The sequence below is a fragment of the Ornithodoros turicata genome, chromosome 2, assembly GCF_037126465.1.
Source record: "Ornithodoros turicata isolate Travis chromosome 2, ASM3712646v1, whole genome shotgun sequence".
Taxonomy (NCBI): Eukaryota; Metazoa; Arthropoda; class Arachnida; order Ixodida; family Argasidae; genus Ornithodoros; species Ornithodoros turicata.
This window is the reverse complement of record NC_088202.1, coordinates 60486689-60509596: the sequence shown is the minus strand read 5'-3', so window position 1 is coordinate 60509596 and position 22908 is coordinate 60486689. Positions and strand designations below refer to the sequence as shown.

The 22908-nt window shown below is 46.7% G+C and overlaps 1 protein-coding gene across 3 annotated transcripts in view; it reads left to right on the top strand.

Moving 5' to 3' along the window:
- Positions 1-22908, top strand: part of LOC135385476 (uncharacterized) — an 85512-nt gene that overhangs the window by 15479 nt on the left and 47125 nt on the right. The window contains exon 1 of one of the 3 annotated variants that reach the window (XM_064614811.1): positions 22637-22845. The exons of the other annotated variants lie outside the window; for them this stretch is intronic. The gene's annotated coding sequence lies outside the window, so the exon portion shown is untranslated. Of the gene's footprint in view, positions 1-22636; positions 22846-22908 lie in introns of those variants that run through there. 3 annotated transcript variants of the gene reach the window in all.

Below are 22908 nucleotides of genomic sequence, written 5' to 3'. Positions count from 1 at the left end.
CCGTACATTTTGTTTGTCGTGCGAATACTACACCATGTTGATACGCGCCTTTCAATGTTTACTTCTATTTGGGTACGTTCTGCCATAGTCTAGTATAATCTGCGTCGAAAATGCATTTTTTTCCCGCCTATCTAGTCTTATCTATTAGTGTCTCACTTAGTTTACGATCGACTTCGGCAGCTGTCACGTCTAATCCGACAATGCTTATGCGTGCCCAGTGTCAACACCTGAAGTGCACAGTTTGCGTTTCGATAGATAAGCCCCAGCAAACTTCGGGGTCCGGGAAAGATTGACAGCTAATGAAAATGGCACTATAGAGAATGGCAGTAACAGGGATTCTCGCTCAACCTCTCCGCAGGCTACGCAGGACAACGCAAGTGGCTTATGGCACGACGAACCGTATCTACTTTGCATTACGCACATAGAAGTGACAGGAACGCGTAACTGTCCTGTTTTATACGTGGTGTTTTGTTTTCATTAGGCTTTACGATGTGCTTTAAAGGTTATATGGGTAGCGAAATCGAAACCAGACCCGCGGGGATCAGGCGCAAGGAGGACAGCGCTCATTCACGTCAGATCAACCGCTTCGTGGCCCAGATGAGCCTCCGACGACGACGGTCATGCGCTGCTGAGGGGCGCGGTTTCGGCTCATTTGCATGACAAAATTTCGCTTTGGAGATCTCAAAAAAGAAAAAAAGGAAAGAAAGAAGAAAGAATGCTTTCAACGAGGATTGTCTTCCATTCTGCTATCTCACTTTTGCCCGAAAGCCCCTAAATAGAGATGCAATCAATGAATTTTAGGTAATTAGTCATCTTGTAGTTACACATTCTCCTCGAGAGAATGTCTGCCTGACCGTATAACCCACCTGTAAAAATGGTATATGTGCTGCTCTCATAGTTTTTTTATCAAGAAAAATCTGGTGCTGAAAACACCACCACCACCACCTCGATATGCTATTACAGTATACCTCGCGTAGTATTTGTGGAAAAACTTGATGGCGAGGCAGGTCCTTTCATGGTATCTTTTGGTTGGATAAAAAGAAAAAAAAAATCATAACAACGATGAACCAGTGTATGAACTAGAACTCTGGGCTATCGACAGTGCCGTTCCGGGGGGGGAGGGGGGGTGAGAGGGGGCAGAACTCCCCGGTCCTCTTCCCCGCGTGGGGGAGGAGTGCGCCGTTCGGCAGGGATTTCAGAAGCTCGTAAGTTTTGGTAATAACGCAGGAGCCGAGAATTTGGAATACGGTACTTTTTTTCGTTTTAATTCGCTCTTCACCGCTTCACCTCTTTTCCGTTACAACTTCTCCGTGGTGCTTTCACGTGCAGAACGTTTGTGCAGCAGAACAAGTACCAGCGCGTAGTTAAAGACGGATAGCTCATTTATTTTACGTATGGATTTAGGGGACGTTTAGTGGTTCATTACGTAAAGGACTGGAAGTCACTTAGACAAACGGTGAAAATACACCCAAGACAACGGTTGACGAAAACGGAAAAAGATACACGTTAATTATACTATACACATTAACCGTTGGCGTGTGTGGGGGAGGGGGAGGAGGGGTGAGTAAAGCTCGTAGTGAAAGTAGCGACAAACTACGTAAATTCTGCGGAAACAGTTTAAAACATATTGAGGCTATTATGCAGTCTTTAGACAGTGGGTCCTGGTGGGGGTTCACAGTCATCCTACCCCAAGCAGACGTTGTCCTCAGGACGGCCCCGGTTATCGATTTCGGATTTTATGGAATACGCGCCGCATAGCTTTTGGATCCTCTTTCTCCTCCTCGGCCAACGGCGTGTCGCACATATTATGCGCCATCTTTACGATGGACGGTATGCAATGTGCATGGTCACTTTGTATGGGGGAGGCCTCGTGGCCTATAAGTCGTCCATTTACGGCTGCGCAAAGAATATTGGACTCGCGAAAGATGGGCTGCTACGTATCGAGCGTCTTGTGTAATAGTGAAGCGGTTCGCCGACCTCGGTTCTCCTTCCCAAGGCCGTCCATACCAAGAGGGAAAAATCATTGTTTGCACACGGGCTCGACGGCCGAAGTGAACACGTAGGTACATATAGGCGCTGCGTACATGTTGGATCAATGGGCGCTCTAATGCATGGGCGAAGTCCGGCCAAGCGAAAGTGTCGAAGATGGTGGCGCTGCGGGCTGTTTGTCGGTACGCGTAATATGGGGAGCTCTTCCGTCCGCAACTAGAACGTAGAATTCAAAGGTGCACGTAAGGTATTACGCATTTCTACACTGAGTAATGCTGAGGCTTCCACGGCAAATAAGCGTGCATTGGCACAACCCCGAAGCGTATAGAAAAAGAATGTTGTTTATCTCAGATGTGTGTGGCGGTGACAGTCCACGAAATTAGTTTCGTATATGGCATTATATGCCAGCGGTTCTCAACTGGCGGAGAAATGCCCCTCGGGGGGGGGGGGGATTTGGGAATGTCACGGGGGGAATGACACCATGTAACATTCGTCTCCCAATCGGCCCTTGCTCGCACTTCGCGCGTAGTATATCATTCACAGGATATCTCCCTCGGTATGTCATGATGGCCCTTGGGCGCGTACAGCACTGGAAGCACTGTCTAGCGGTCAGGTCGCTCGCCACAAATAATACTTCTAAAGAAACTCGGAAGAAGCAATAAAATACCTCAAATTTTTATTTTTGTAGCGCGGGGGGGGGGGGGGGGGGAGCGCTTTGATAAACGGCAAAAAAGTGTTTGGAGCAAAAAAGGTTGAGAACCACCGCATTATGCGAAGGTAATATAGCGAAACCGATGTAGTTTACATATTTTGGTATGTACACTCGCTGTATTCTCACAAGTGCACTAACAACCAGCAACTTGTAATAACGCTACTTTGCAAATTGCAATTATACGTATACGGAGACTATTAGAGGCATTCTGGTCGTTTGTAACAAGTACTGGGGAGATGTAAACAACGACTGCTCGCGTGGGTACCAGTCAGCACCCCAAATATTTCAACAAACCTCGCAATGGTGTCGTATGCGTAGTGAATGCGATCCGCGAGTGCCCTACCTGATGCCTAACTCCGCCAGTAAAGTTGCAGGTTGTTGCGGGCAACGGTTTCGGGGAAAGTCACGTGCCTCAGAGAACCAATATTAGGCATGGTCGAGGTTCGCGCACCCCCGATGACGTCGCTCCATTGGCAGTGTATATTATCCACTTTGTCACCTAGACTAAATCCGGTGTACTCGTTACTCTGCACCCTTCGACCGTCATAGCAACCTTACCGTTCCTAACGACCACCAGTTTGGATTTTTCGCAGCCATTCAATAGATCCAACTTTTCTCGGCTTTCACGGGGTGTTAAATTATAGTCCGAAAAAGAGGTAGAAGTGACTCGTGTAAAAGTGCAAAGGTGATCGTATCATGGAAGTGCTCCCCTTCGAACAACGAGCAGCTTGTATTCGTAGAATTATTTGGTAAATTCAACTCGTCGCCTTCGATAGATTGGCTGTGAGCGTAAATTGTTATCGCCCCATATCAAATCATATGCACGCTTTCTGTCTCATACGCTGGCGGGGTAGGCGTGGATTTACTAAGTGATTTCGACATCCGAATCCATCCCTCCCCCATCTCTCTCTCTCTCTCTCACACACACACAGACACAGACAGACAGACATTGTTGGGATTGAGCAGTATCTTGTATTTCTGTTCTTACCCCATTCGCATTGTCTCAGGCACAACGTAACAAGCACACGTGCGTGCATATGTAGGTAGAATAGGAATGTGCCTCCATAATGATGCGTCGTCACGCCATACATACGTGCCTAACGCAACGCGTGCGGCAACTGCGAGCCGGTTGGCGGTGCGGACCCTCGACGCTCCTGCTCGCGGCCTGCCTATCCTTGAGGTTTCCGACGGAAACAGCATGACGAACGGGGGATTTTTTTTTGGGGGGGGGAGGGGGGGGGGGGGTTAAGCGAGAGAAAAGAAGTGAAAGAGATAAATAATAAGGGGAGAGGGAAGCCGAACAAGTTATCTTGTTTTTCTTTTCTCGTTTTCTTTTTCTTTTTTCTTGCGGTATATAGCCTGGGTCGTGTGTTGAACCATTCTTCGTTCTTTCTTTTGAGGCGCGTAAAAAAGAAAAATAAGAAAAACAAAGAGAAGTACGTTCTTATGCATCCGCTAATGATTATAATTTTGGCAGGTACGCTGTCGCGTATCACGCGCGATGTGCGGTGGGTGACGCAAGAACCTTATCCTCCATACGACAAGGTTTGTTTCCACAACTCCAGATAGAGATAGATACGCGTACAAAGACAGAGAAGGAGACGAAGATAGAGGGCGTCCCTATAACTCTTGAATGGAAAGTCCGCTCCGAAATACGTGTCGGAATAACAAGTGCAGTAGAACATTACATGTTTTTCTTTTTTACACCAACCAACTAATCAACCAACCAACCAGTAGAACATCGCTAATTCGACTCCCGGTATTTCGGAAATTCGGATAATTCGAACTGATCGCACAGCCCCCAGCAACATGACTCGGTGGATCTCTTGACCCGGTAGGATCTCTTGACTCGTCTGAGGGCTTGCCGGGCTTGGATCTTTTGACCCCTTTGTGTTACGTCGTTAACTCTAACATCGCTTTTATGTGCGGTATAAATAGGATACAAATGCAGGTGGCAAATCAACATCTAATTTTTATTGACTTAGTTACTTACTTTGTAAGACATAGCGCAGTCAAAGAAAAGCCGACAGTTCTCTTATGTCATTGTGTTAAAAACAGGTGATGCATTGTAAGATCAACCGAAGATCTGAGTCCAGCCGTGTACCCTGCATTTTGGGGTTGAAGTCAATGAACGTGACAGGTCAATGTTGACTGGAAAGCACAGTCAGACTGTATTTGCCCGCACGTCTGCCAGTAAAAGAATAGAATAACTTGATAAGGGTGGGGCCAATGAAACGAACGCGACAAGGATAAGTTTTAAGCCTTGCAGCCTACAGTTCTTTGTAAGTTGAGCAATGAACATAAAAGTGCAAAGACAACTTTAAGCCCTGCAGCCCTGCTTTTATCTTCCTGCTGTTTGTGTGTTTTCATTTGGGAATAGCACGCCTACATCATGGCTAACCTTTCCCTTTTACCACCACATATCCACCAGCTCCCGTGGCATAGTGGTTAGGATGATCGCTTTCCACGCCGAGACTGGGAGGTGACACGGGTTCGAATCCTGTCACCGGCTGTGCTATCTGAGGTTTTCCCTGGGTTTTCCGAAGACTTTCCAGACGAATGTCGGCGCAGTTCCCTCTAAAGTCGGCCCGGGACGCATACTAACCACCCTGTCCCCCACTCCTTCCCGCTGTCCTCTCTCCATCTGTCCACCTCTGTAAGCCGCTCAGAGCCACAGTTGCTTCGCGGCACAAACACAGAATTTTGCACAACCTCAGGATTTTCTCGTTTACGTTTTCGTGCGCGTGTACGTGTGTGGAAAGAAGAGAGAAAACACCGAAAAGTACTGTTACCGAGCATATTAATCGTTCTGCGATGAACATGGTAAGGGATAGACTTTTTCTGTCGGGATCCCGACCAGTATGACGCTTTGACTGGTTGGATCTCTCCCCTGTCACGTGACCGGTTGAATCTCCTGACTCGATGGATCTTTTGACTCGTTGGACCTCTTGACCGGAAGCGATATAAGTTGTGTGGCATGGTCGTACACGTGTTCTACATTATTCCTGACCGCTTTCCTCGATACGCGAATTTTTGCCACACGTAATCACACGGACAATTTGAGAATTATTTTATTCACGCACACCTTGAGAATATAGCGGGACGGACGAAACGTAACGCGTCAAATCTCACTTGGACTTCGCCGCTTTGTAGTGGTCGTTCGGATAACAACGTGGGACATCGATGATGCAATAAAATAGGTATCTTTTTGTTCCTCATAGATACGATGCACATATAGTCGTGTTCGGGTATGAGAGGTGTCGAGACTGCGTACGAAATGTTACAACCACGATCCGTAAAAAGTAAAAACGGACCCCTTTCTACAGTTCACGTTTGTAATTCGGTAGTACAACAGCGCGTTATTACGAGTGTATAGGATCCTCGAGTGATTTCGCATAATGTTTTTACATCTTTCGGGTGTAAATATGTTGTCCTTATACACACCTTTGTGGTGTATAAGTTTCACACCACACAGGAGGGTGTTTTGTGAGATATCCTTCTAAATTGTTTACTCTACAAAAGGCACCATTAGAAAGGTGTGTCCTACAGAAAACACGTTTTCTGTATGGCGTGTTTCATTTAAAATATTGTCTCAGATTAGTGTTTTGCAAACACCATTATCGACGCTGTTATTACGCCTTTCAGTTGAGCCCGCGGAATAACAAAAAAGGGTTTTTATTTACAAAAACACCCCTTTTGCACGCGGAGAGGTGTAAAAAAATACTGTGTACCTGCCATTACAGTTCCCGGTAGGTTGGAAGATTGAAACACTGAAAGGGGCTGCTATACGTGCTACGAAAAGGCGCGAGACAATAGATTATGTGGGTCGCCATCCTTGGTAGTGTCTTTTGTCCACCCCCGCTCACCTACGTTGCTCAACTGGCCGCACCACGCAGGACGTGACCACTGCGGCAGCCGCTTTTGTCGCGTACACTCTGGTTATATTTGTCCAACGAAAGAAAAGCCAACCAGTCCGGGATGGTTATCAGTAATCCTGATCGTCCCTTACACCGTTTGTGGCAGCATATAGGCACGTTCTACGACTGCGCCATGTAAGCGTGTGGGCGTGCAGATGTCGCGGAGGTTAAGGATCACCAGCTTAGTCGTGCTTATTTTATATAATTCTTGTTTCTGTATTTCATTGGTCGAATGCAAATAAGGAATGCTGCGTTGCTGGCGTGACGCATACTCATTTCAGTGCAGATTTAAAAAGAGGGAAAAAGAAAAAGAAAGTAAACAAGAGAAGAGACAAAAAGAAGGTGAGCATGCAAAACGAGCGACGATATTCAATTGATGTCGTCTGTGAAGAAGTTCAAATAAAGGATTCCTGGCAGCGCCATTCCGCCTCGTCTGACCTCGTGACGGGTCAGCCTTGTAGACGTGGTACCGCAATAATACCCCCGCAGAGGACGCGGCGTGGGTTTCCAACTCTTTAAATCTGAGCGTGGTAAGAAATATCGTAAACTATTTTGTGCGGCCTCCCACTCGCCATTTCTTCGCCGCGGATGACGCTACCGTATCGGAAGAACCGAATGCGTTAGGAACTGGAATAAAACGTTCGTTTGGTCGCATATTTCGGAAGATTCTCGCCGTCCCATAACGACTTTCATTTTCCCGAAAGAGTGTCGTAAGAGAGTTAATTTTTATTTACGTGTCGTCGCCGGCAGACGCGAACCCTCGAACAACCTCCGGCAATCAGTTCCTGACGTCGGAGGCGCTGAAGTTGCAACCATTTCCATTGGTTCCACGTGACCTCTCCGGCTGCCCCCTGACGATTCCGTGCCACTACATCCAACGTGCCACTACATCCAACGTGCCACTACATCCAACGTGCCACTACATCCAACGTGCCACTACATCCAACGCGCCGTTACATCCATTGTGCCGTTACATCCAACGAGACGTTGCGTCCATTTTTGGCCACTACATCTACGGGTCATTACATCCAACGAGCCAATACATCCAACAAGTCATCACATCAATCGTGCCAGTACGTCCAACGAGCCAATACATCCACGGACACAGAACACTCAGTCAACGTTCTCGTCGGTGTTCTGTGCTTGTTACGCAGCCCCTTCCATCGACCATCTCAAACGCGGTTCATTCCAACATCGCTGTTCTGTCCTATTTTGTCGTACCTGCGTCAGTAGCCAGCAAGTGTTGAGGTCGTTAATTCCTTAGTTGTTTTGAAACATAGGAGGAGAGCCTATAGGTGAGTGGTCTCCATTGCGAATGTCGCTGTTCTGCGCTTTATTGCCAATGATCTCCTTCACCTATGAGATAGCGTCCTGTGTGTGAATCACGTTGTGTGAATACCAGATAGTGTTGGGAAGGTGCACACACCTGGTTACCTGAATCCGGGAAAAACCACAGGACCCAGAAACGGGTTATTGTTGCTGCTTGGACGATTCGACGGAGAATTCCTTTGATTCAGAGACTCCACCCCGGGCAGCGAAATGATTGTCTGGTGCGGAGATAGCGACTTGGAAGCGCGTTTGTCGGCCGAGTAAGTGTTTTGGGACGGAAACTTTAAGCATAACTCACCAGAATCCATGAATCCCGTTGTACACCCTTCATGTGCCGATACGGGGATAGTCTCACCCTGTGGTGTTTGCGCTCACCAGGCGACGTGACACAGCCGCCCATGAATAAACCCTTGATGTAATTCTTGACACACTCCTACACCGTTTCAGCCACTTGGGAACACTACAAAGCTCAGGTCACTGGATGTTTCACTTCGAAGTTGCAGCTACAAATGCAGCAGTGACAGTGTTCAGCGCTGTAAGTGTGAATCGTCAGCCAATAAAAATAAATGGCTGCGCCTTTCATTATGCGAAGGCGATAAATGAAAAGCGGGACGAGCTTTGCTTGAGAACCGTCTGCAGGACGATGAAGAAGTACGAGAGTGGTTCAGGGTGGTGAGGCACCTGCCCTTCCTCCCCGAACATTTCCGCCTCCCGTTCAGCGAGGATTTCATTTCCAATCTACCTCAGCAAGTATCACCTCTTCTGAGCGCTCTGCTGCAGCCCTTCATATCCTACTTCTGCAATTTTGGCTGACATACGTTCCCGTCCGTGACGTATAGGACCACTTTGGCATCTCCGGAGCACGCATCACGAATGCGGTTGAGGGTTGGCACAATGAACTCCATGACCAACTCCCGAACCAGCACCCAAGTCTCGCGGAACTGCTTGCATTTTTCCAATGTACCAGCTGCGGCTTCTGTTGTGCGACCCTGCAGCGCTGCCCAAGCCACAAACGCCACGAATCCGCGAAAGGAACGCCCGATATGCCGAAGAGATGGAACTATTTCTCCGCTATTTTTTGTGTGCCCCCGTCCAATATGAAGACGTCACAACGTACCTGAAACGCGTGATAGACGTTGGGATTTTGCCATGTACATAATGTTATACTCCGCGAATGAAGAGCTGTTTGTAACTGATGTACCTACTAAAATATAGTATGCCGCGTTGCTCAAGAAACTGTGACCTTTTGCTGTTAAGTCACTGCTACACCTTTGGTAATGGTACCGTTGCGCAACTATATAGCGAGAGCAGCACACAAATAAAATCATTAAAAACACGTTCATGCTTAATTCATTTAGTTATGTATTTTATTTTCAATGTCTGCCACATGTTGCAGCCACACGTTGTGGACGTGAGGCTGGCAGTTCCAAGTTAGCGCTTGAGCAGAGCTCCCGTCGTGACGGGCCATCTTATGCTTGTAAAAGCTTTATTGTGTGTGCGTGTTTCTTTTCTTTTTCTTTTTTGAGGCTGTCTGCGGTTAGTTTGTACTGGTTCGCGTTTCAAGTTCGTTCAGGAAAGAATGGGGTGGAAATCAAAGCCACAATTTGATAAAGTTTTCGCATCGAATTTGGATGCAGACGTCCGCGCGTCCCATGCCAGCGAGACCGGGAGAAAAGAAAGGATGGGCGGAACTAATACGATTGGCCAGGTACCGAAACGCATTATTGATGGATATTCATGCACTATGCATTGTGGATGAATGTACATCGCCACTGACCAGCAACCGGGGGGGGGGGGGATATGTTTTTTGAAAAATAAGCGGGGAAAGATTAGTCAGGCATAGGCTGACTTGCTATTCCTTCCATAAAAAGAAAACGACAAAGAAAGAAAGAAAAGAAACACACACACACAGCAATCGCCTGCGGGTTGTAGTCGTCTTGAACACAGGCGGGTTACCGGTTCACTCCTGCTATTCCTAATCCGGGCTTCTCCTCCCGTCGACCTTCTTACCTCTCATCGCCCCCATGGTGACTCAGATTTTTTGGCCGTTACGTCCATCGTGTCGTTACATCCATCATGCTGTTACGTCCAATGCGTCGTTACATCCATACCGTGCTATTACACCCAACGAGCTGTTACATACGTCGTGCCATTACGTCCATCGATGGATGTAACAGCTCGTTGGATGTAATGGCCCCGAACCCCCCCCCCCCCCCCCCCCCCCCCCCCCTTACTGGCGGAGATGCCCGCAGCTGAATGAATTTCGGTATTCGTGGTGCCGATTGTTTACGCGTCCATTACCCCCTAGGCCGTAAAGCAAGGAATTTAGGTCCACATCGATGGAAACAACGGCATAACTTTGGACTTGAGCCATATGGCTCGAACATAGTGGATCCAAGTTGCTAGCATGGAAATGATGGCGTGTCGTGTCGGGTCTTCGTGCAGAGGAGCATAGCGCATAGAACACCATAGCGCGCGAGCGGAGACCAAATTAGCCTCGTGGGCGATCAATGACGGTGAGTCACACCGTGGTTGTGCCCGGGAGGGTGGTACCGACAAAACGCGGGATGGCACGCTACAACTCGGCCCCTCTGGATCGTTGGCTGCCATCGCAGCGGCGCTTATTGAGCAGCACACCCGCCACTGATATTTAATTCAGGCGCAGTTGCGAAGAAGCTGTTAGGCGCTCGCAACAGGCATTTGGGCGCTAAATTAGGAGCGATAGTTTTTGACTGCACGCAGAATGTGTAGCCCTCCAAAACACTATTATAAGTTTCTAACTTAATACATACGGAGCGTCTGCTCATGCCCGAATGTGTCCGCTCATCGGTCAGGAGCTTTGCAGATGAAACCTGACCGAGCAGCTTGGCGGAACGGTACACGAGTTGAAATGTGCGGACAGTTATTATCAAACAAAGCAAACACGAAGCGAATAGCTGCATAGCCGGACTAGATGGACATGCAGCACATGTACGGGGATTCGTAGCTAGGGAGAAGGGGTGTAACATCTCATTACAGCCGAAATCTCATTCCGGCCGATAATCCTTTAATCCACAAGTGTCTCATTACGGCCAAAATCCCAATACGGCCGAAGGTGTCTCATTTCGGCCGAAGATGTCTCAAGACGGTCATAAAGAAAAAAGAAGCATCCACCATATTAGCAATCGCTTTATGTTGTATGCTTCCTAAAGTGTCTCTGGCTGGGGGAAATATTTGCGTGTGTCATCAAAACTAACAGTGGAATAGAGCTCTCATCTGAAAAACTAGTTCACGGCTCCAGACTTGTCCTTTCCAGGGGATCTCAGTGTTGTTGAGAATGAATCCGCAGACCGATTACTGTACCGTCGCCCGTGAAATCTTACCGAAGTGTCCGTGGTCAAAGAAAAAACGACCGAGGGCACAAGCAATGTGTGTGCTGCAGGGAAAGGGGGGGGGGGTTAGCATTGCCTCCCAAAGCCATAGATTTCTGACACACTACGTTGAAGAACCCTAGGTGGTTATAGGCTGACTCACATTGGGTGTAAGTATAGTATACTCCACATTAATTGTTAAAGAAAGAACGAAGCCACTGACTGGGCGTTACAGATGTTTCCTTTCATTCGAGGGGAAGGGAAATCCTCCTCCTGTCCAGGTCATGGACCTTTTAGAGCTCTAAGTCAATATAGATGCTTGCAGCATCGAATAACTTTTATGCGTCGTTTCTTGGAGGATGTCAACATGCTGCGATGTGGAATGAGTGAAGTGTTCCGTTATCCTCTTTGTATCATGTGAACAGAGGAGTACAGAATTAGTATTGGGGTACGGAATGGTGTAGGTGTACCTGTCTAACGTTGTAGTGGATGGCGCAATTAAACATACAAGCACAAACACACATCAGAAGTGTAACAAAGCCCTGTGGCATACTTCAATGGAATGCTGGCAGTTGAAGAAAAGGCACCAACGCAGTGGGACTCGAAGACAGGGTAGCTAGCATGGTGTAATCGGTAGCTTATCTAACCGACAATCAGACGGTGTGGGTTCGAATCCCACTGCTGGTGCCTTTTCTTCAACTGCCAGCATTCCATTGGTGTATTAATCTTTTCTGTATTTGTTCTGATGAGCCGCATGTCGACAGAGAACGAGTCAACTAAATTAATAGCTGTACTATCAGAACGAGATGAAACGTGCAGTACAATTGTATGGCAGCTCACTTCCACGCGATACGTATTTTCCTGATTCGTTATTATGCTAAACACCCACAGCGCCACGAAGGTAATCACTTGTGTTACATTGACAACACACGTAAATTCTGTTTGCGCGAAAGACAGCAGAAAAGTTGATATTTGGAATGCCCAATCTCGCATGAGACGGTGCACCCCCCCCCCCCCCCAAAAGAGGGAAAAAACTATTTGCCTATGCTTTCTCCTGTCGACTATATACATTCCTTCTCTTGATTTGCCTTCCCCTAGATTTCAGTTATTTCCTCCTCCTCCTCCTCATTGCGGCATGCCTATAGTACTTTACGACTCGACGAGACTCGAAAGTACAATTTGAAGGAAATTAACGCCATCTTTATCTCAATGTCTATCAACCGTAGACATCATGTGGTGTATACTTGGTGGATATTGCAGATATCGAATGAACCCTGTGTCTATGTTAGAGACGTCATGAAATTTCTGGCTTAATCGGGTATAGTAGAACTAGTAAGTAAATTGTTGGAATATTGACACCTATTCAATGCTCTCTATTTATTCTAACGTAGCTATTCTGTGCTTTCTGTCTTTTGACGCGTTCTCATTGGAAGGCCCTCGACCCGTAATAAAAATCGCCTGATTTCAACCTAAAAAGTAGGACCTCAAGCAGTGAGACTACGTTTTATCTGCGTGTTTGCGTTACAAAACAAGACTTTGCCAGGTTGAACATAGGTATACAGTTTCGACGTATAATAAAGCGACGTTTGAAATTGCCGCGCTCCCTTAACTTTGTTTGCACTTCTTCTTCTTCTTTTTTTTTTTTTTTTTCATTTGCTCGCGACGTACCGTACTTTGCGGCCGACAACGCGCACCACATTTTAAAATGTTTTCAATTTGAAGTTTTAAACCGAAACTTTTAGAATAAAAATGGTGAGTGTAACACGCTAGAGCTCGGGCCAGTCTGTGCTTGCGCTCAGAAGCCGAGCATTCCGTTGAGCTGAATGATCACACGATAATAATTCGTGATAACCCGTGGCGTTATGCCGCAAGACACCTATGATCATTATTGTCGATGCGCCAAAAAATCCAAATCATCATCATCACCTATATGATCATGAGCCACAGTTTCTCGTGCGCAGAAACCTTTGCACGCGCGGCGCACCGTATTTAACGTCCATCGCGGAAGACCGCATGCCTAAGCAGCTTGTACCTCGCCACCACGTTGGTGGCGTCCGGCCTGGCTCAACCCCGCAACCTGTAAATCAAAGCTTGCTAGATACAAAATAACACGCAGAACGCGCGCGGCAGGGGCGCGGAGGCAAAATTTCGCCGAACACGCGCGTTATGCGCCGGAGACCGCGCTGTGTTGGTATGAGCATAAACCGCAGTAGTCTATAGGTGGTGGCCCTCTTTGTGAGTATGTTGTTTTCCAGCCGTCGCTTTATCTGAATTTCGGGTATTAGCTCCGTTGCGAAAAATAAACGAATCGTGGGGAAATAATAAACTCTGGAAGACACTATCCGAATACACCACGAAAGACACTTCGAAACCCCAGAACCCTAAGGGCTGATTCACATATACTGCGTTTACGGCTGCGTACAGCGACGTGTACCTCCGTTCTACCCGGAAGGATGTTCCGTTGCACTGATTCGCTGTCAGCGGACGTAACACGCAAGCGCAACCGTAAACGCAGCAGTGTGATTCAGGCTTTAGTATAGCTCACGCTTACGCTAGCGTAATACCGAAACTGGTCATGTTATCGCTTATCTCGAGAACTACGACGGCTTTCTGGATGATAGTTTAAAATCGCTAGAGAAACCCACTGCCTGGGAGGTATATGCATGGACTACCGAACCACCCAGTTTTTAACCTTTTTTGTTCTGGATGGAATTTTGCGTTTGACATCTACGCGTAAATTACAATCGAATACAACACTAATATCAAAGTCAGTCGGTAGCTCCAGATTATTCTTTTAAGCACTTAAAAATCACCGAAGTCTTCCCTACTCCACATATAGACAGACATATTCCACGCCAATCGAACAATTCTCAGTGGCGGTGTACGATAAAAAAAAAAAAATGTATGGGGCACCCCATGAAGGCTGACAATCAAAAATGGTCCGCTGTATACGGTCTGTTGTTGGCTGTAAAAGGGTTTTATCGGTGTTTGCGATAATGGTCACTTTTCATTTCATCCTCTTATCGAGCTTTTTGCTACACACTGCCTACACACTGTTGACTCTGAAAGTGATACCGCCTCTTCTGAAGGTCACACGACAGTCACTGAGTGACGTTGGAGAATGTGGTATGAGAAAAAAAAAAAAAAAAGAAAGAAAAACCGCAGCGTTTGAAAAATGGGTTGCGCTCTCACGTAGGTGCTCAAAAGTATTCCCTGTAGGCTCGTGCCGATCTGTTTTCACGGTCTGTCATTGTTGTGAGGTCGTTGCAACACTGCGACATGAAGAGAAACTTGATCAAACCTTGTGTCCAGAACGTACATATATTGCTATGCGTCGTACTTTTGAAATAAAAGGCATTGTTTTTAGGTATTTCCGTCGAGGCTGCGCTTCGTGATTAGCTTTGAGAGGTCTTCCCTCAGACCACGTTTTCACATGCTCACCACTTCGCTACCTCCGCTCCGTGTCCCGTATCCGTGGTCTGCCCCACATCACTGCCAGTGGCACGTTACCAGTCTCTCTCTCTCTCTTTCTTCAGGACACGAGAAATGGCTAAAAATGCCAGGGCTGCCAACCTATTATAAACACACGAGTGACTGTCGCCCTCCGCTGTCGTGCTTTTTGCGGTGAAATTTTGCCGACGCGATGTTACGACGACGCAGTCGGAGGTCGTCGACCGCGATAGTTAACTGTTTCTTCGCCGTGTCGAGGAGCCAGCTGCGACTCAGCTGTGCCCCTTATACGACTAGGAGCCACATTATGGGGGTAACAGCTATTCGGCATGGTTCGCTGACCACTCGCGGGAACGTCTTCTCACACTGCACGAAGCTTTTATGGCTTTCTCCAGAAGCTGGTCGTGATGTTCAGAAATGATTACAGTGCTCATTCGAAAAGGCAATGCAGGACAGCACTTGTCTTATGGGTCGGTTACAAGATCGGAGGCGTGGTCTTCATAAAACGTACTGTTCCGAACTCGTCGACTAGCTCATTTTCGGGTAAAGAACGTTCACTTACGAGCCTAGCTGCTACCACGTTAAACATTCTGTCTTTGGGTTATCGTTTCTACCGCCTTAAACCGCGAGCCCTGACTTAGCGATACAAAATTCCCGGTAATCTTGAACCAGACTTGTACGTATTTGGAGTATTGTATTTAAAATACTGTATTTTAAATACAATTTGCGGTATTTAGGTACTCTACTCAATACTTTCGGTTTTGTGTGTTTGTACTCTATTTAAAATACATTTTATGGTATTTTCTACTCAATACTCTAATTACATATTTTGGATCTCCCTCTCAAACATTCTGTGTGTCGTCTTTCTATTATCTTGCCTGTTCAGTGGAAATTTCCTGAGTCCCTCGGACTTGACCGGGACATTGGCCCTTCTTGGAAGTCCCCATTTAGAGACCTTGCCCCGTGTGTACTAGTCCTTGGCGAGTGAGGGTTCTACTATGTGGTGCCCTGACGCGGTAACGCCGAATTCTGACCTCGTCGGGCAGGGACCTGTAGAAGTTTGCTTTATTCTGGGTCACATGTGCTTAGTGGTGTTCTGTGGTATCTCTTTGTCATCTTTTTGGGACTTGTGTTTAGATGACTCCCATCACACAGGAGCGGCTTGCGTAGTACGCGGGCTTTAGGTGATTCATGTCACATAGCGGCGACTTGCCGCATTGACCAGTGACCGGTGACGTTTTGCGTTCAAGGATAAATAGTATCTTAATTGTATTTCAAATACTTTTTGAAGTATTTCGTACTCTATCTTAATTACTTTAATTTTCATGTATTTATACTCTATCTTAATTACATTCAAACGTCAGTATTTATTATCTTATCTTAAATATATTTTTGAGTATCTTGTACATGTCTGTCTTGAACTGCCGAAAAAATAAAAAAATAAACAAAAAGGCGGCGTGCTCTCAATTGAATTTTCTTTAAAATTTCCCTCTTACAGTTTATAAAGTAAATATATTCGTACATTTATAGATATTTTAATATTCATCAATATATGAACGTTTAGAAATATTTAGAAATATAAATTAATTTATAAATATAGATTTAATACGGAAGTTTTGTGTTTTGGCCCCGAGTGTATGAAAGTAAAATTAAAATAATCAAGTAGGAAGTAAGCTTAGATCAATGTAACTATTAACGGAACGGTTGTCTAGCAAATGCGTCGAGTTGTTATGTGGAGATGCAAACTTCCCCATAATTTCTCTCGAAACAGAAAATGTAGAAGCTCAAATAGCAGAACGACTCTCCCAGTGAAAGAGGTGGAAAAAAAGAAAGACAAAGAAAAACAAACAAAGTCAGAGATCTCCTAATGACTATGTGTAACACCTTTTACTTGGTCTGACTAGAAAAAACAAAAATCACATGTTTCGTTGATATTTTGGCCTCGTTTATGCTGTGTGTTTTGACAGAAGTTTATATTTTCGAATTTGAAGTTTCAAGGAATTTTTCCGTCGTCGAGCGATAGGCGGAAAGAAAGCATTTTTTTCATCAATTTTTCCTTTTTTGAGGCCTCTTATTTCTTGTCCTGATCCAAATCGAGGCTACACAAACGATGTCACGTGCTTTCAGGTGACGTCAATGTTTGCAGTTTCCGGTTTGTGTTCTAGTAAGCAACCGAGCCACGATTCCATAGAAAATTTGTTGACTACCTCTCGCCCTATGTCGACAACTCAATCACATTTGCCTTGTCTTGCGCTCCCTGGTCCGCGACACTCGGACCCGGTAATTTTACAATGCCGCTGCGAACTAAGTCTCGAGGGTCGCAGCCCAATCTGCCGAATCCCAGTTCGCCGAATGCAGTTAAGCGGATTGTCTTTGAGGGGAAAGGTCAACCCCTTTCGGCAAGCCGGGAAATGATAGCTTTTCGGCGAGTTGGGTATGGTGGAAAATGACCTATAGATAGGAAACGTGCGAGAATCATTGAAGCCCTTAGTGAATAGTGGCTGGTAGAGAACTAGAAATTATGTTGAAAGGTGACATCCACCAATCACAATATCATTAGCAATATTTATGACGAAAACCCCTGACTAGGTAATGAATAGCAGCATATGCAGATAAGATCGCAGCTGAAGCGTTTAGTAGGGAGACGATAAACTTATCCATGGCCAGAGTACCAAAGGGGTACAGATCCCGACAAAGGTTTACGGAACACCAGCGCGACGTATTTCTCGATCGGAGCGACACCCTAGCAGCGAGCTGGAGTGGGTACACTTACTGAGAGGTGCATGGAGTACCCAGTCACCTGCTTGTAAGTCAGTCTGCTCCTGTTTGCAGCAACGGCATCGCTCAGATGACTATATACACCACTCCGGTGTTCCGTAAACTTTTGTCGGGACCTGTACGTCCCTGTATCAAAACTAAACCTCTCCTTGTGTGTGATATATTGTTTTCTGGTCTCGGGGGTGGGGGGGGGGGGGGGTCGTATTGAATCCTTGTCACCAGCTCGCATGTTTTCTCGACATTCTTTCATTAACAACCATTCTTCCTGTGTGCTGTTTAGTAATTTGTTCAGTTAGAGTAAGAAAAATATCTCTTTGAGGCGCTTCAGTCCGTTAAATTTTCTGTGCTTTTTATTTAAATATTTTAAATGCATTTTACTACGGCTCCTAGGCCTAGAAGCCGTAAGCTCTGCGTCACTACCGTGAGAGGTCCTATCGTAGTAACGTTGTGGCTTGCTGTGAGGATGATTTTGCGAGAGGAGCAGGGGGAGGGGGAATGGCGCCCCGAGCCTCTTCACGGGCCCGCCCGACCCAATGCCCGACTGTTGCCAACACCAGGAGACGTGAGGAGGGCGCCCGGGCAAGACTCCGTAGTCTTGCATCCCCGGGGTCCGTAATTTCTCTCACCGGCACTGCTGGGAGGACAGTGCGCCCTGGGCCACCTTCATAGGGAACCTTACCAACATATGAGGAGAACCCGCGGAAAACATCTAGACAGCGCGGGCGGGTAACCTCACAATTTCGATGTGGAAGGCGATGGCTTTAGCCACTAAGTCACGGTGGTAAGGTAAATTCGACGAATTGGGAAGGGACATGTCGGTCATTTCTACCAGTCGAACCAGCACATTTGGAGGTCAAGGGATTACAGGTGTCTTCCGGCCTTCAACGCATTCGGCTAGTTGGGATTCGGCCAATTGGGTGGACACGGTCTCGAGAGTTCCGCCAAATTTACGCCGTTGTAATTTGTGTCTCACACTGTATTCTCCCAAAATATTATTTCTCTATGTGACGTACAATTATCGTGAAATTAGTTTCCAGTTTTGAGATGACATATGGTGCTCAATCTGGCAACACTGCTCCTTACGAAGTACCCCCAGTTCTGTTCCTGTTGTTGCGGTGAATGTTCGAAATTGACCCGAGAATAGATACAACTTCCCAATTTCGCTCGCACTGAAAAAAAGAAAAAGAAAAGGCATCGCAGGCAGTTTTGGAGAGGCACACGTGTAACAGCTCCCTGTCCGTTATTTCTGTACTGGCCATAAAACACTGTCTTTTCGAGAAAGAAAACGCAACCCTTTCCTTTTGCTAACGAGGCCGGAGGGGACACCGGCGAAGTTGATTGCCAGCATCGCTTCGTCTCACTAGAAAGGTGTTTCGTGCCACGCTTGTGCTGGTTTAGGTGGCGTTTCTAAGGAGCGTTGTCGGGAGACAATGGACACTATGGGTGGATAGGATTATACTCGTTTTCCCCGAGGTGTAATGGGCGTTTCGAAAAATTTCTATCGAAATACATATTGTTTAGATGTCTAGCGCTCCTAAAAGAATATTGGGCAGGCCCTGTCTCTGCGAGAAGGCAAGTATTTCCTTGCCGAGTGATCCTTGTCTTCGACTGAGTTGGCTTCCTTTTCGTTCATGTGATACGGGGTGTTGTAGGCAGGTCATTTACGGTCAGTCGCATTTTAATTCTTGACGTCCCTGCTCATTCGGAGCCATCGCATTGTTCGTCCTGATGCGACGTGATCACAGCCGCAACCATCATTTCGTGAATACTTTTCTTGCTCCATTCAGTTACCGATTCTTGTCATTCTAACCGTAGTATCGTATCACGAGGAGCGGTGCTTCATGTTCTAATTTGCGCATGTGCCTTCGTGTGACTGTAAGACGTCTTACAGTTAAAGGGACCATGAAATGATTTTCGCGAATTCCGAGTACTCTGCAGGAAACCGTTCTCATGATCCCTCACTATCGTACACACATCGACTTTTAACCGTATTCAGTACAACGGGGGCGCAGTTATCAGACAAAAATAGCGGGGCGTGACCGCTGGATATATGCCTTCGAAGCGGGCTTACGTCATCGCCATCCAATTCTCTCAGCCAACTGTGAACGACCAGGAGGACACACCCCGCGGGACCACGTGGGTGCATGGTTTCGGTTTGGACAACAACGACGTCGTATATCTGCCGTCGAAATCACTTGAAACGTGGCAAAAGGCAAAGGCAAATTGTCAGCAATGGAGGGAGAGATTACGCGACACACACAGTATCTATGGGTCGTTCGGTACTCAGTAGCTCGTAAATGTCACCGACGGAGGTATGTTCTGACGAAGAAGTTCAAAGAGGAAAACGTGCTCCGGTAGACATGCTGACAGTCAACGGCTATATTACATTTTTCGTAGGATTCTGTGTCAACGGTTAGATACAATCTTGTCTCCAGGTCAAATTGAAACATATTTCATCTCGAAGTATGCAAGCTTGTTTGCAAATTTTGCAGTTTGCTCGCAAAAGCCCGTCCACGAATCGGCAACATGTTCTGTGTATGATGTCACGGCCAGTTCGCCTCGGAGGCGGGCCGTAGCAGCTGCTGTTCACGCCCGTGGTTAATATAGAATATCTTCGCTATTTGAACGATTTTTCAACTTCATATTTCACAGAATGAATGCTTTAGTACAGGGAAACAGATAAAAAATGATCGTGGGCTTGTCAAATATCATTTCATGGTCCCGCAAGCCTCGTTGATGTCTTAGAGCGTGTTCTCGCTCAATTGTCAGTACCTTCGTCGTGGGTCTCAGGATTGCAGTAAAGAACGGCCTCCATAATGAAGGTGCCTGAGCAATGGGCAGAGGTCAGAGAAAACGCCTGTCTTCTGCCCATCGCTCAGGCACCTTCATTATGGAGTTCGTCCACCAGCCAGCCTGTATCTATCAATTGTTGTCGCTACCTTCGTCGTGGGTCTCAGGATTGCAGTACAGAACGGCCTCCATAATGAAGGTGCCTGAGCAATGGGCAGAAGTCAGAGAAAACGTCTGTCTTCTGCCCATCGCTCAAGCACCTTCATTATGGAGTTCGTCCACCAGCCAGCCTGTATCTACTACGCCATTTTATCGTACAGGACGTCTTGAAGAAAACCGCAAATTTCGTCACGGGCGCATTCGTACATAATTCCGCGTCAACTGCGGTGCTTAACTTACCGGAGATGTCTCAGTACTGCAATATTGTACATGTCTGGCGACACACTTCGCTGCGTTGTCTATTTCTGTTTCGTGCGCTCCTTTTTTCGACTCTCTCCATCGTAAATGTTTTATCTCGAAGTGGTCAAATTCCAACCAAACTTGGAATTTGTGGCGCTATTCACTGACGCCGCTTATGTACCAGTATACTTTAATGAAAGTAAAAGTGCCGCCTGCGGGGCAGAGACCCGCGTTCAAATAACGTGCTACGAGAAAACGGGTTATCGTGCCTCAGTGGCAGCCCGAAGCAGAGAGCTTGCCAACTGCGACCAGAGTAGAAGTGCATGGTATATTTCGTCTTCGGGGCACACCTCTTCAAGGCCGGATCCAAGGTCGAAGTTTGGGACATGATGTAGACACCGTAATGTAAGGGGAAAAAAGCATCAGTTAGTTCAAGCAGCTACGGCAATTGAGTGAATGCATGTGCCTCCCTACCCAGCAGGGATTCGCCGCTGCAACCCTAGCAAATGCAAAGGATTCAACAACGGCCATACAATTTTCTCTCGTTTCATGTGAGACGACCAGACGACACTGCGCCATGGAAAGAGCACTGCTTTTCGTGCGCATCTAGTTTGGGAAAAAAAATAAAAATCTGGTTACTGTCCCTTTCGACACTCTTATTATACCAGTCACAATGCTGTCGAGTGTGCTTCCTTTTATTGTTTTTGAGGCTGTCGTTATTATGCACATCCAGATTGGGCAGAACTGTGAGGGCAGATTGGTTTCTTTGTCCAGCAGTCTAAGGGCATTAGCTCTGCGTAAAACGGGCGAACTGAAGTGTACGATTCCGCAGAAAAACGAAGTGAGCTTGAGCCGCTAACAAAGTGCGCGATGGACGTTACGGAGTTTTGTCCTCTGAAACTAACTGCACCTTTTTTATTAGGTTATTCCAACCTAGAATTCGGATTTGTTTTTAAACAAGCGTCTCCCTTAAATTATATTGCACTTTAGATGTATATAGTCCCTCATTATTAGGTATTAGTCCAGCGCGAAAATTGCTCGTTTGAACGTGTCGAAAAATGGCGTGGTGAAGAAAAACGAAATTCGAAAATGGTAGTCAAAATCACTAGACGTTCCACAGGCAACGGCGCTGTGTCTTCACCATTGATAACCTTCCTTTGCTGTGACAGCCAGTTTAGATGCAAAAGTTACTTCCTGTCGAGCATGGCTGGCGCAAAAGACACCTCTTTGGAAGCAAGAATACGAGGGGGGGGGCGCAAATTTCTAACTTGTCCCCCCGCAGGCGAAAATTAGACGCCGGTACTGCTGTCGTTTCAATCGCGGCACATCATGCCTTGCGGAAAATTAGAAAATATACACGCAAATGTGCGTGAAGCAAACGTCGGCCGCTAACGACACATCACACACTGCAAACATTCCAAGGGGGCCGCACCATGTACCCTACTAAACGGAAAGCAAGCTTCTCGACTACTCCATTGCGCTCGAAGCATCGATCAGGACAGATTTTCAATGGTGGGAATAACCCATAACATGTCACACACAAAACAGCATACTACTATTTCGTTGTCTCCTACTTGGAAGGCACTGATGCCCGCTTTATGTTTGTGCTGTCTGTTGCAAGAACAAAAAGAGCGCGAGCAAAAGCCGCCTGCTAGCAGACTAGCTAACACATAATTGCTCAAGGACATGTCGAATACCTCCCAAATGAAAATTCAAATCAGGCAGGCGTCGTTTCATTTTGTGTCAGGTTTCTCACTTCCTCTTTCAAGTCCCGCCGTCCGTTCTCGACCGTTTCGCCTTTTCGGTCTCCCCACACGGCGTTGTTTCGTTTTCGCTCTTTTTTTGTTCATTTGTGCTTCATTTTATCTCGCGCGGCTTCCTTCACCCTCGCATTTCTCTCGCCCTCTTTCCGCGATGGCGCGGTGCATGCCGGGAAGGGTTGAACGATCTCTAAACTTGCTCCTGGCTGTGCTCGCTGGCTTTTCGGAATGGGGTTGTCTCAACACCTGTACCGTAGTGATGGGGCTTGACACGCGGCTTGTTTCTCTGGATACTTGAAACGTTCGGATACGATATTGGACCGAGCTTGAGAGTACATGGATTACGTTCCTTTGGATAACTTCTCCCTGAGGTGAGTTGGTGGCAAGTGAACCGTAGCACGTCTCGGTCGTTCTCTTCGTGTGCACTGCAGCAC